This window comes from Ambystoma mexicanum, chromosome 7q (assembly GCF_040938575.1).
Source record: "Ambystoma mexicanum isolate Mex_15411 chromosome 7q, UKY_AmexF1_1, whole genome shotgun sequence".
In the NCBI taxonomy this organism is placed as follows: Eukaryota; Metazoa; Chordata; class Amphibia; order Caudata; family Ambystomatidae; genus Ambystoma; species Ambystoma mexicanum.
Window position 1 is genome coordinate 843175812 of NC_090941.1, and position 11429 is coordinate 843187240.

The window sequence follows — 11429 nt, forward strand, 5'->3', positions numbered from 1 at the left end:
TGGACGCCACCATCTTCAGCAGCGATCATCCGGATCCACAGCCACTTCCCAGAACCTAGAGAGATAGACAAGAACAAGGTGAGAGAAGGAAGGGAATAGGAAAAGCTCAGTTTCCTTCTAAGTCTTACCTGTTGGGTCATTCCCATTTCATTTCGGGTCTTGCCGCTTCCAGGCATCCGGACCCCGGCCCCTATGGGGAAAAAAGACAAAGACATTGAATGAGCGAATGCAAAGACATTACCCGAGCGCTCATCCAGAACTTACCTGTCATTACTGGAACTGCACTTTTCACTTCGGGTCGGCGCCATATCTCCGGCATTCCGAACCCCCGCCCCTAAGGGGAAAAAAGACAATGAACGTTATTATTAAGCTTGGTCTTTTGAACTTGCAACTGAACTTTTACAGAGCCTTACCTGAATAGTCAAGCTTACCCGAACTCCCATAATCCTCAATCCAGTGAAGTAACTGGGTTTCAACGCGCCCCTGCATCAGAAGCAGGATGGAGAGCTCATCATTCCTGACCCTAAGGTGAGACTTCACGGGGAATCATGGAAGGGTATCGTGGAGGGTTGGAAGAGAGTGGGAGGCTTGAGCATAACTCAGTCAGTAGGTAATACTCCCTTTTCACGCACAGGGGAATATTCCTGCGAGCCGGAGAAGCCAGTGTAGAGGGGCCCTTCCTGTCCATCTTCAGAGTCCTGCGCTTCACCATAGAAGAAGCATCAGCACTCGAAGCCAGACCTGCGCCTCCGTGGGAATCAGGTGAGCGTTACAACAGTTTAGACCTAGTAAGTAAGGTAATCTGTTGTGTTCCTCAAGGACAATAATGCAAATAAAGAAATGTTGTGTACATACATACCTGATTGACTCTACCCCGTACTGGGTGAACAGTTTAGTATTATATACTGTTGTCAACTGCCTTTATTATTCATGTTGGAAATTGATGTTAATATCAGTAAAAGAGTGATTCCTACCACCATGGAGTGGGCGTACACTCTGATGTTGTATCTAATTGGCCGGTTCATCCATAATTAAAAATGGAAATAACCCTGCTCCTCGAAGTAGAAATTCTCTTGTAAGGACAACCATCAATGCCTGAGCTGTATCTAATTGGCAGTGCAGAATGTAATGTCAACAGTGAATGGTTGTAACAAAATACTACAATAAAAACAAAAACACCATACGTGTCAATAGTTCAAAAGGTAGTATGCACATTTCTTAATGGTGATACAGTTTCTGATCTCAAAAAATTATAAGGTAAAACCTACTTCATGGAGTGTACAGTCTATTGTCCCTCAAATGTAGTAACCATATGGATGAATTGTGCTCATAAAAAGGGACCCAAATAGTAGTCCTTGTTCATCCCTAATGGGGCAATTGTATCCAACCGGTGGATCCAATAAAGTTCTCTTTGGGCTCGTTTTTTGCTGATATCTCCTCCCGTAAGAGGCGGGTGAATGGTTTGTAGGACTACACATTTCATGTGTGCTATTGTGTGTCTATTTTCATAGAAATGTCTGAATACTGGTGATCTAATGTTTCCAGTCCTTATGTTCGATATATGCTCTGTCCATCTTTCTTTAACTTTCCGGATAGTCTTACCAACGTAATATTTTCTGCATGGGCATTTCAGGGCGTAGATTACATTCTTGCTGTCACATGTTGCAAAGTCTCCAAGTGTGATTTTCTTACCCGTGTTGGGGTGCCTGATGTGATCACCTTTGAGGATGTTAGAACAATGCTGACAATTCAAACAGGGGAAGGTACCTGGTTTTGCTTTATGTAAGAGCTTCTGTGTTTGTCTTTCTGCTCTGATTAGAGAGTCTATAATGTTCCTTCCTCTTTTATAGGCCATCATGGGTGGCTCTGGAAACAATGTATTAAGTGTGGGGTCCATTTTGACGAAATACCAATTCTTTTTGATCATCTTCGTTACTTGGTAACTTTGTGCTGAATATTTTAATGTGTGTAAAGTAAAGTGTTGCTGTTTGATATTTGTTTCTCCTTTAGGTTTAGGTTTCAACAAGTCTTTTTTATGTGTCTCAGCTCTAGCTACTGCTGTTTTCAAGATCTCTATTAAGTAATGGCCCCTGGAACCTTTTTGTCATGAGATCATATTCTTTTTGGAGCGCCTCTGTGCTGGATACTATTTGTTTCAGCCTGAGAAATTGGCTGCAAGGTAGACGTTCGGGTGAAAGCTGTTGTAGTGGAGGGCATTGTTGAGGTCTGTAGGTATCTATAGATGCTTGTAGTTAATCTCCCTTCTGTGTAAGTGATCCATATGTCCAGGAATGCAAGCTGGGTTCTCCAACTTCCATTGTGAACTTGATATGTTCGTGGAATTGAGTGATCCCCAACGTGTAGCTCAGGAACAACATGTTGCTCACGGTGCCCTAAATTGCCCTAAATTGTTGCTCGCCAGTTGCTCTGGGCCATGGTGTGGAGGAGCTGAAGGGATGAGACCTCAGTAGCAGCATAGCTAGGACAGAGTCCTGGACCATGCGAGAATGTTCGGCAAATAAGCATGCAATGTAGATGCAAGATTTGAGTTTGTTGTCACTATGCAAATTATTTTTCAGTACATGTCCTTACTTATTATAGCAGTGTCATTATTAAAACCATGTCCTCTTCAGATACTTTTCCCAGCTGCCAAATGTATTAATGAGCAAAATAATTGATCCATGTTTGTGGCCTGGAGAAAATGGTCATATTTTGTTCCTTTGTACAGCTAGTAGGAGGATAATGGACAAATAAGTGTCATGCATACTTAACTTGCCTTTATTAAATAACTTGCAGACCCTGCTTTTTGTACACATGTTTGCATTTGATGCCGCCATGCACTATAGTTATCTGAAATATAAACAATCCAGACGTGGTCCCCTTGCTCACTGTGCTCAGAGAGGCACAGCTCCACCTCACTGATGAGGCTTGACTAGGCCGAAACAAGTGCCTTTGGTTGCTATTGGTATTCTTGTTCGGAGGAGATTTGCCAAGCATTTCAGAGCTGTACTGCCGTTGGGTGAGACAAACACTGATATGCATATGGACATTTCTCCTCTGTAAAAAGCGCAGTGAGTAAAAGAGTAGTTGAGACTCTCCCGGGGGCCATACACTGAAGAACAGGTCACCTATATTTATTATTACGGAGTGCCCTAGTGGAAAAAGTGTTGCTGTTTGATACTCATCCATCTGGCATGTGTATAAAATGTGGATGTGGATAATAGGTTCATAATTAATTTCCCATATATTAAAATCCAATTTAGTTATTGTTAATAAATTTCAATTAACACGACAATTAATTAATCCTGAAACCTAGTTAACACCAGCACATACCACTACGAAGTGGTTGTCAAATATTCAACGTTTTGGCCAATGTCTGCTACCAAGTTTTGTTTAAAACTCCTTTTTGGGCAGAGAAAAGAGGTCTCCAAATCCTTCAGAAAAATATTATTTCTTTATTCCTAAGCACTTTTTCACCAATGTAACAGGCCCCAGGTGCTTTAAAATACACAATTTGCCATTAAATGCCACAATAATTCTTTAGGAGGTAACCTCCAAAGCCCCAGTGAAGTGATCTGTAAAGCCTACCATGTAATGACCAGTATTACTTAGTCAATATTTATTTAATCATTTTGCTCCATTAAGTTAGCAACATTTCAAAACATTTATCATATTTGATAAAATTCACATAGAACAAGGCCAAACTAAAAAAGCAGCTTTAACATATTCAAACAAGCTATAAATAAAAGCCTGACCCTTATAATTTAATATATAAAACATAGCTTCCCTGCATGGCCACACTTATACCAAACACTGAAACAATGACACATTAACAGAAATTGAACCAAATCTTCATTTACCTGCATTTTGCAGGCACACTTTGTGCTTCCTCATGCACAGCTTCTTCATTTGTTGAGGTTGGGTAAATTTAAATGTACCTTTAGCATAGCCTCCTGCATTCTGGGGATCTTATTTTACAGATTTTGCCTTGCCGTTTTATATGTATATGTAAGGCTGCAATCAGAATTACACTGACATTCAATTTTATGATTTGCAGAAAAACCCAAATGTGCTTTCAAAAAATAAGTAAAATAATCATAACTTTTCCAACATCTTCACACTGAATACCCCTAATTGAACTCATAAGGCGCTGCCAGGTGTACCTGGAGCAAGACCTGATAGTTGGCACAGGAATGTATTTTGCAACCCCTCCAGGACATGACAGTTCAAACCATCCCAGAAAAAATAAATCATGGCCTATACCTTTGCTTTGTATAGCTCCAGGCACTTGTCCGATCTGAATGCCCCAGACTTGCCTTTTAAAACTTAATGATGCCATTTCAGCTTTCTTCCTAAAATGCTTGACCCAAGCACTGCTCTTTGAGAAGAGGAAGCTCTAATACGTTTGAGACTAGCTCCTCATCTCTACATTAATTTAAAAACCAGCTACAAGGTTTCATCCCTTTCGTGAACAACATAATCTGGTCATATTTCATTTAAAACTATAGTTCCCCAAAATAGTACGTAGTGTTTAGCAGGCCCTGTTGCAGACCTGCCGGCGTTGAGTCCAAAATGGCTGTCATCGGCATAAAGAAGCAGACTATAAAATGTATCCTCCAGAGAGGGTGGGTTAACATTCCTAAGAGAAGTACTAGAGTCAAAGTCTGAAAGCAATACATTGGGGCCAACTGACATCTCTGCTTTTCACCTTTATTGGTGGGGACAAAGAATGTATAATACCCCCATCTTGCATATGGGACAGACGCTGAGATGCCTGCGTGTCACATTCAGATAATACTTAATGAACAACTAGGGACCCAATAAAATGTAAATTATGCCACAAGATGTTTATATCAATCAAATCAAATGGTTTCTCCAAATCTGAAAAAAGCCACAAATAATCTCCCTCCCTTAACCTTGCCGTATTTCTCCATGATGGTGCTCAGCGGGAAGCAGTGTTCCACTCTACTAAGCCCTCCCCTAAAACCTGCTTTGGTTGGCTTCAAGATATTGTTACTTTGAGTCTGCTCGTCCAGTCTGAGCAACAAACATTTGGAAAATATCTTGCTGCCAATGTCTAGTGAGGAAATTGGCCTATAAGCATGGGCGGCTGGTCGTCCAAGGGCTACTGGTTCAAGGAGATGGTTAATGCATTAAACAATTTGGTGTCATTCATTATTTCTCAATACATTCATTTTTTTGTCTTTTTGCAGTGTTTAGATGCCCTTTTAAAAACTATACATCTGGCCAGCTGTGTACACATCAATCATTAAATCATAACATTTTCTATTCAAGATTCTGCATTCTGCATTCTGCATCAAACCTTTCTATAACCTGGACCTCCTGAACTGGAGGACACCATTTGCCAATAGCTCTGTCCTGGATAGTTTCAACCAAAAAACAAGCTGGCACTTTCCTTTGTGGCCTCTGAACTATTTACCAGTTTTAAGAGAATATCTTGATTTCTTGTGAATCAGTAGACCTTTTCAAAGCCTCCTTGCCAAGCTTAGGCAGAGTCAACCAGGCCCTCTGGCTGTCAGACATCTTCTTGGTGCCTACCCCATTCTATTGGAAGATGAACTCAAGTGGATTGTGACCACTCTCTGTTCAATCAGAAATGCAAAATTTCAAAATGATCCTGATAAAAAGTAGTCCAGAGGACAGTAATCAATGACTGAGAAACAGTATTAATGGTCTTGAATGCTTAGGAATGCACCATTTGTCACAAAAGATCCCAGAAAATCCCCAAGCAAAATCCTAAAGTACACATGAAAATCAATCTTCCATTTGTGACCAATTTTACTGTTCAAACATTAGCACTAAATGTCTTTAAAATATTTACTTCGAGAACCTGAAGCCACTGGTAATGTTTATTTAGTCCTACAATATTTTTGAACAACTAGACTGGTCCTATGCGTCTAAAAAGGTCCTACTGAGCACTCAAGCTCCTTAACATTTCCTGCAAACAACCACTTATTGTCAAATTAAGTTAGAGACCTTTCAGATTTACTTTACTGGAATTGCACATGGTCTTGAAAACTATTATGTACTGCAAGTTAAAATGTTCTATTAGCAGTATTAAAGTTGATTATATTTCGAATGTGTGTTGCAATAATTTTTACGCAGAGTGCCAATATGTTCTGTCGAAGAATGGATGTTGCTCACCTCTTCATTTGATATCCAAATTTTGCTCATTGTACACAAAAGGTTGGAGACCCCTGGAGAGGATCCCTCCCAGGCTTTGTTAATACACCAACTGTGGTATCACCTATAGAAGAGGTAACAGCGTCTTGGTTTCTAATGTAATTAAACAGGCTGTCCAACAGCATTAACAGATGTTTCTGTAGCTTTTTATAGAACCAACGGGTAAAGACATTGGGTCTGGTGCCTTGTTAAGTTTTAGACCGTTATTTGCTAAAATAATTACTTTCTTAGAAATTGGGGCTCAAGTTGCTCCTGTTCCATAACAGACGGTTTGGGGAGCTGTACCTTTTCTAGAAAGGATGTCCGATCTCACTGTTCCCCATCTCCCTTCATACAAAGGGAAGCACAGAGGTACAATCCTATCTAGGAGCTTGCCCCAAAGACAAACCTGTGATGGCTGTCAATTATGTGCAATTATATTGCTTTACGTTCTAGCCTTCAGTTGAAAGGCGAGCAACTGCATTGCTTTATTCCCAAGTTTACAATAACTGATTTACTTGCTGAAAGACGCATCCCTTTCATTCAGTTGTAGGGCATTAAGTTTTCTGGTGAGAAGCTGTTTCCTGAGTCACTTAACATATCCTCTTGCCGTACATTGTGTTTTAAATGCAGAAATGGTTCTGGTAATGATTATTCCGCTTGTGCTCTCATTCTCCTCAGCCTGGTCGGTTTTTCAAAGAGGTATCCTATTATAAAGGCCTTGAATTGTCCCATCTCTCTTCATCCTCAGTAAGGTCTAGGCTGTGTAAGGGTGCAGAGGAAGGAGGCCGACACAAAAGTGGCATATTTGTGGGTAAAGACTTTTATTTAGTGAAAAACAGGAAAAGAAAGCCTATCGCTCCCTGTCCCTAAGAGGAGGGATTCCCTGCCTCAACTAAAGGATATGAGGTGTCTGTCAACTCAAAGGGGCTCATTATAAGTTTGCTGTTATCCTGCCGGTAAATCTGCTGGGATCCCAGCTAACGGTAGTACTGTTACCGGCACCTGGTCTGCCAGAATTACTGGCAGATTACTGGTGCCAGTAAGGGTATATAAATCTCCATTCCATGGAGTCCCACAGAACTCCATGGGGGGATTGCCGGTATTACCTGCATCAGTAACACCGGTGCTGGTAATACCAGCTGTTTTTGCCAGTGTGGTGCCTGATTTACCTCCAGCTCTTGGGTGGTGGTAGATAAGGCACCCCACCGGCAAACTTGTAACCAGATTTAACGGCACGTTAATTCTGGAGTGGAAAACATATAATGAGTCCGAAAGAGTCCACAGATCTGTGTCAAGAAAACCTTGCTTTTGTCCCTCACACTAGAAACTAGAACTAAAGTAGTATCATTCTGGCCAATCCAAGGAGAAGGACTGCTTTCTCCTGGTTTCAAGTTCCTGGTTTGTTGGAACAGTTGTATTCAGTTCAAAATAGTCTTGGGTCTCCAAGTTGCAGCTCCCATCCACCGATAGCAATGTTCCAAACAATACTTCTCACGTGTTATCAGGGGGAATGGCTCCCTTACCCTGATAGTAGAGTCCCAAGCCCTTTGGTACACCCTCTTGGTTGGCCAGATAAATGTCTCCCTTTTCCTGATGTGGAGTTTCCGATAGCCTGGGAGAATGGCTACCCTTTCACAGGCGCTTTTGGACCTTATTGCTGGTCCGAGCTACCTGGAGAATGGCACTCTTCTCCTGGTGTCTTGTTATCTGTTCTTTCAAATAGCCTGGGGGAAATGACTCCCTTCCCCAGGCCTTCTTGGACTTTACAGCCACTCCAGGCTACTCTGGACTCCCTTCTCTTGCTTTCTTGCTCTCAGTTTAACACAAGCAGGGGGAATAACTCCCTTACCCTGGTCTTCCTTCCATCAGGCTTCACACCTATAACACCCAATTCTGGTTTCACCCCTTCTTTGACTGGGCCCACTTGGTTTACTTCCCTGCTGCCAAGTACTCCCACGAGGAAGACGACTCATATCTCTTTCTGGTATTGGGGCCCAGACCCTGGTTTCTCTTTCACGTCTTCTTTGAGATGGCCTACTTGGTTCACTACCCTGCCAAGTACTGCCACAAGGGCGATGACTCGTATTTTTATCTTGCTCGCTGCTGTTGGCGTCCTTGACCCTTCTCTGACGTTTAGTGGCCTTGGGGCTACCACCAACATGAAGAAGACATCCTCGGATGCAAAAGTCACACTCTCTTTTGTGATCAGTGGTTTTGCTACAATCACTGACAAAAGGAAGATTTCCTCTAATGAAAAGTTCAATCATGCTTTCGTTCAAATCAGGGGACTTGTGCCGGCCCCCGTTTCCCCATGTTACGTTAATCAGTCACCAAGACCCTCTCATACCCCCACTGGCCGGCCCACTCTCTCCCATACCTTCTGGGATCTTCCCGCCAGGGTCCGGTCTCTCCTGGGGTCTGCACTTGCCTTGGTCTTTGGTGGCTTCTGACAACTTCTGGTTTGCTCCGGCATCTCCACAGCCTTTGGCTCCTTGCAGTATCATCACCTGTTACAGACCGCACAGTCCACCTTCTCCTGGAGGCCGTGGTACAGCATTGCCAGCTTCTTGCAGGGTCTTATGTCGGACCTTCTAGAGACGCACCTCCTCCTCTGACAGCGTCCCAGTCTCCAGCCCTTTGAATCTGCTGTGCCGAACAGCTTTCACAAACGCTGTGGCACCGGGGACGGCTTGACATGGTGTCAAGTCCCTCTTTGGTTTTTAAAGTGAATACATGTATGTATCTTCCTGGAAAGCTAGAACGCTCCTCTGAGTTCACGGAAGGGTTCTTCCTGCATCCATACATCCTTGTGTCAGTACCTGCTTCCCATGTATTCATCTTCATCTCAGTACTGGAGTCAGTCAATGGTACAATGTTACAGTATCAAATGGAAGTGCTAGTGGAGGTTGGTTGAAAGGTGGTAAAGGGCTTGTGAAGGTTAGGTTGGGGACGTTGTGCCCAATTCTAACCAGGTGTTCATCCTTCTCCTCAGGCGGGCAGGGGGAGGGAGTCCCTGCCCATGAGATCCTCCCACATTTTACCACCCCCAGGGGGACTATCGGGTAGCAGCCTCATCTCTCTGGCCTCATAGAAAGGGTCCCCCCCCAACCCCTCTTGTATCTACTTATTTAATATACAACAAATCATTTGATGTTGAGGATTCTATTTTGAGCACTCCTGTATAGGAAACAAACACGGGGGTAAAGAGAGTTTTCTTTTACTTTAAAGTGCTTATGCTTTTAGCAGCAATGCATGTTTATTATCTGAGACATGAAGGCATGTTATTACTTCTGAGGTAGTTATTTTGAGGTATACTGGTAGGTTCTTTAGGGTACTGGTGAGGCATCTGGGGGTGCCCTACTGACATCAGGGAGGTGAATCCAATATCAAAGCCACTTCACTTTTACTGCGAGAGGGGTGGAAAAAAACACTTCATATGGGCCCTGGAACCTAGGGTTGTTCCATTTGCATACAAAGCTCTTGACATATATTAATTCTCCTGGCAGTAGCGGTTGGGTGGGCGTGGTGTCTGTTGTAGGTTGCTGTACAGTGCCCTGTGTGTCCTATAGGTGGAGTGGTGCGACATATTGGGAGTCATATTTGATCGCACATGTTAGGTTTGTTAAGTACTGCTTGAATTCTTCACCCAGAACAGCTGCAGCCCTATCGGTATCTGATGCCTTCCTTACTCGGGAGATGGGGGTGTGCATGCGACTGCTAGTTACTATTTCGTGGGGTTCAAGGTGAACGTCTTTACTTGGTTGAGTATGTAAGCTGAATGGAGCTAGGGGCAGGCAACGCACCCAGTTTTTCTTCAAGGTGGTGCAGAGTTTGGAAAGTTTGCTTTTAAGGCTGTTGAACCTTTCAAAAGGTATCAAGGCATCGCATCGAATACATAGGGGGTCATTACGAGGTAGGCGGTAATGGAATAAAATGCCGGTAAGGGATTACTGGCACCGCATACCGCTCCGGGCTATTACGAACCAACAACTCGGTATCAGCGCCACCGCCGATAACGTGCACGCGGCCGTTCAGTCCGGCAACAGGAGGAGATCACAAGTCATGCGGACAGGCAAATACCGGCATCATGAAGGCGGTATTAAGGGATACCGGGATGCCGGCATCACCGGCATCGCAAACCACCCACAAACAGCAATGTGCAGTGTTCCTAACTGCCACAGGTGCACGCAATCAGCCCAGGTGGAGGCAATGGAGTCTGGCCCACCACAAAAGGAGCACACCCACACACCACACCCCTCACCACACCAAAATGATTCCACTTGCAGTAGCAATAATGGGGCTGGAGGACATGCTTGCATTGCTACACCAGCAACAACAACAGGCACCACAGAGGAGACACAGGAGGAGATGGAGGGTGAGACAGACCCAGCAAGCCCCACCAGTCCAGCCAGTGGTACCACGCAGGCAGCCCCCAATCCCTCGCATCAGAGCCAGTCCATTCAACCTAACCTCTCAGAAGATCCACACCCTGTACCGTCTGGACCGGGACATGTAAGATATTTGGTCTTATTGGGGTAAATTTGGGGTTTGGCGGTATTTTCTTACCATAAAAATGTTGGCAGTAATTTGGTGGTAAATTAATCTTGCATTTGGATTGGGTATTTAGTGATGAGCATAGCGTTCTTCCTTATATTATAATCCCATCATAAAACAACACCTTCCTTTCTATTATAATACCTCCCAGTGGTCTATAGAGAGCCTTGGACCTATGCACTTTTATAACCCAATACTTTTATTCAGAGCACCATCTACAGTTCGTGGCTGGTATCACTGTTCCCTTAGGTATTACTGGCTCATGGACATCCAGTATATATATTATCATAAAGTATCACTGGCTTATTTACATCCAGTAATCTATGCCTTTCCCATCAGCATGCAAGGAACACACACACACACACACACGCACGCACTTTATCAGTTACTTGGCTTGCATTGGTAAATTGGCAAATGCACTACTGCACTTAATATGAGCCTCCCCTTTAGACCTTGTCTATTAATAATAATTCATATAAGCATGAATGACACCAACTCCCATTTGTTTTCATAGGTATTCATTATATTACATATCCATATACATGTCATCAAGTCTTGATATTCAAGATGGAATACAAAAAAAGAAAACAAAGCAGAACAAGCAGGTCTATTTGCAATGTGGATTAATGTTCCCACATTCTGATATTGACAAAAATAAGCCCTGCTTTGAAGTTCTTAGCACGACCTTG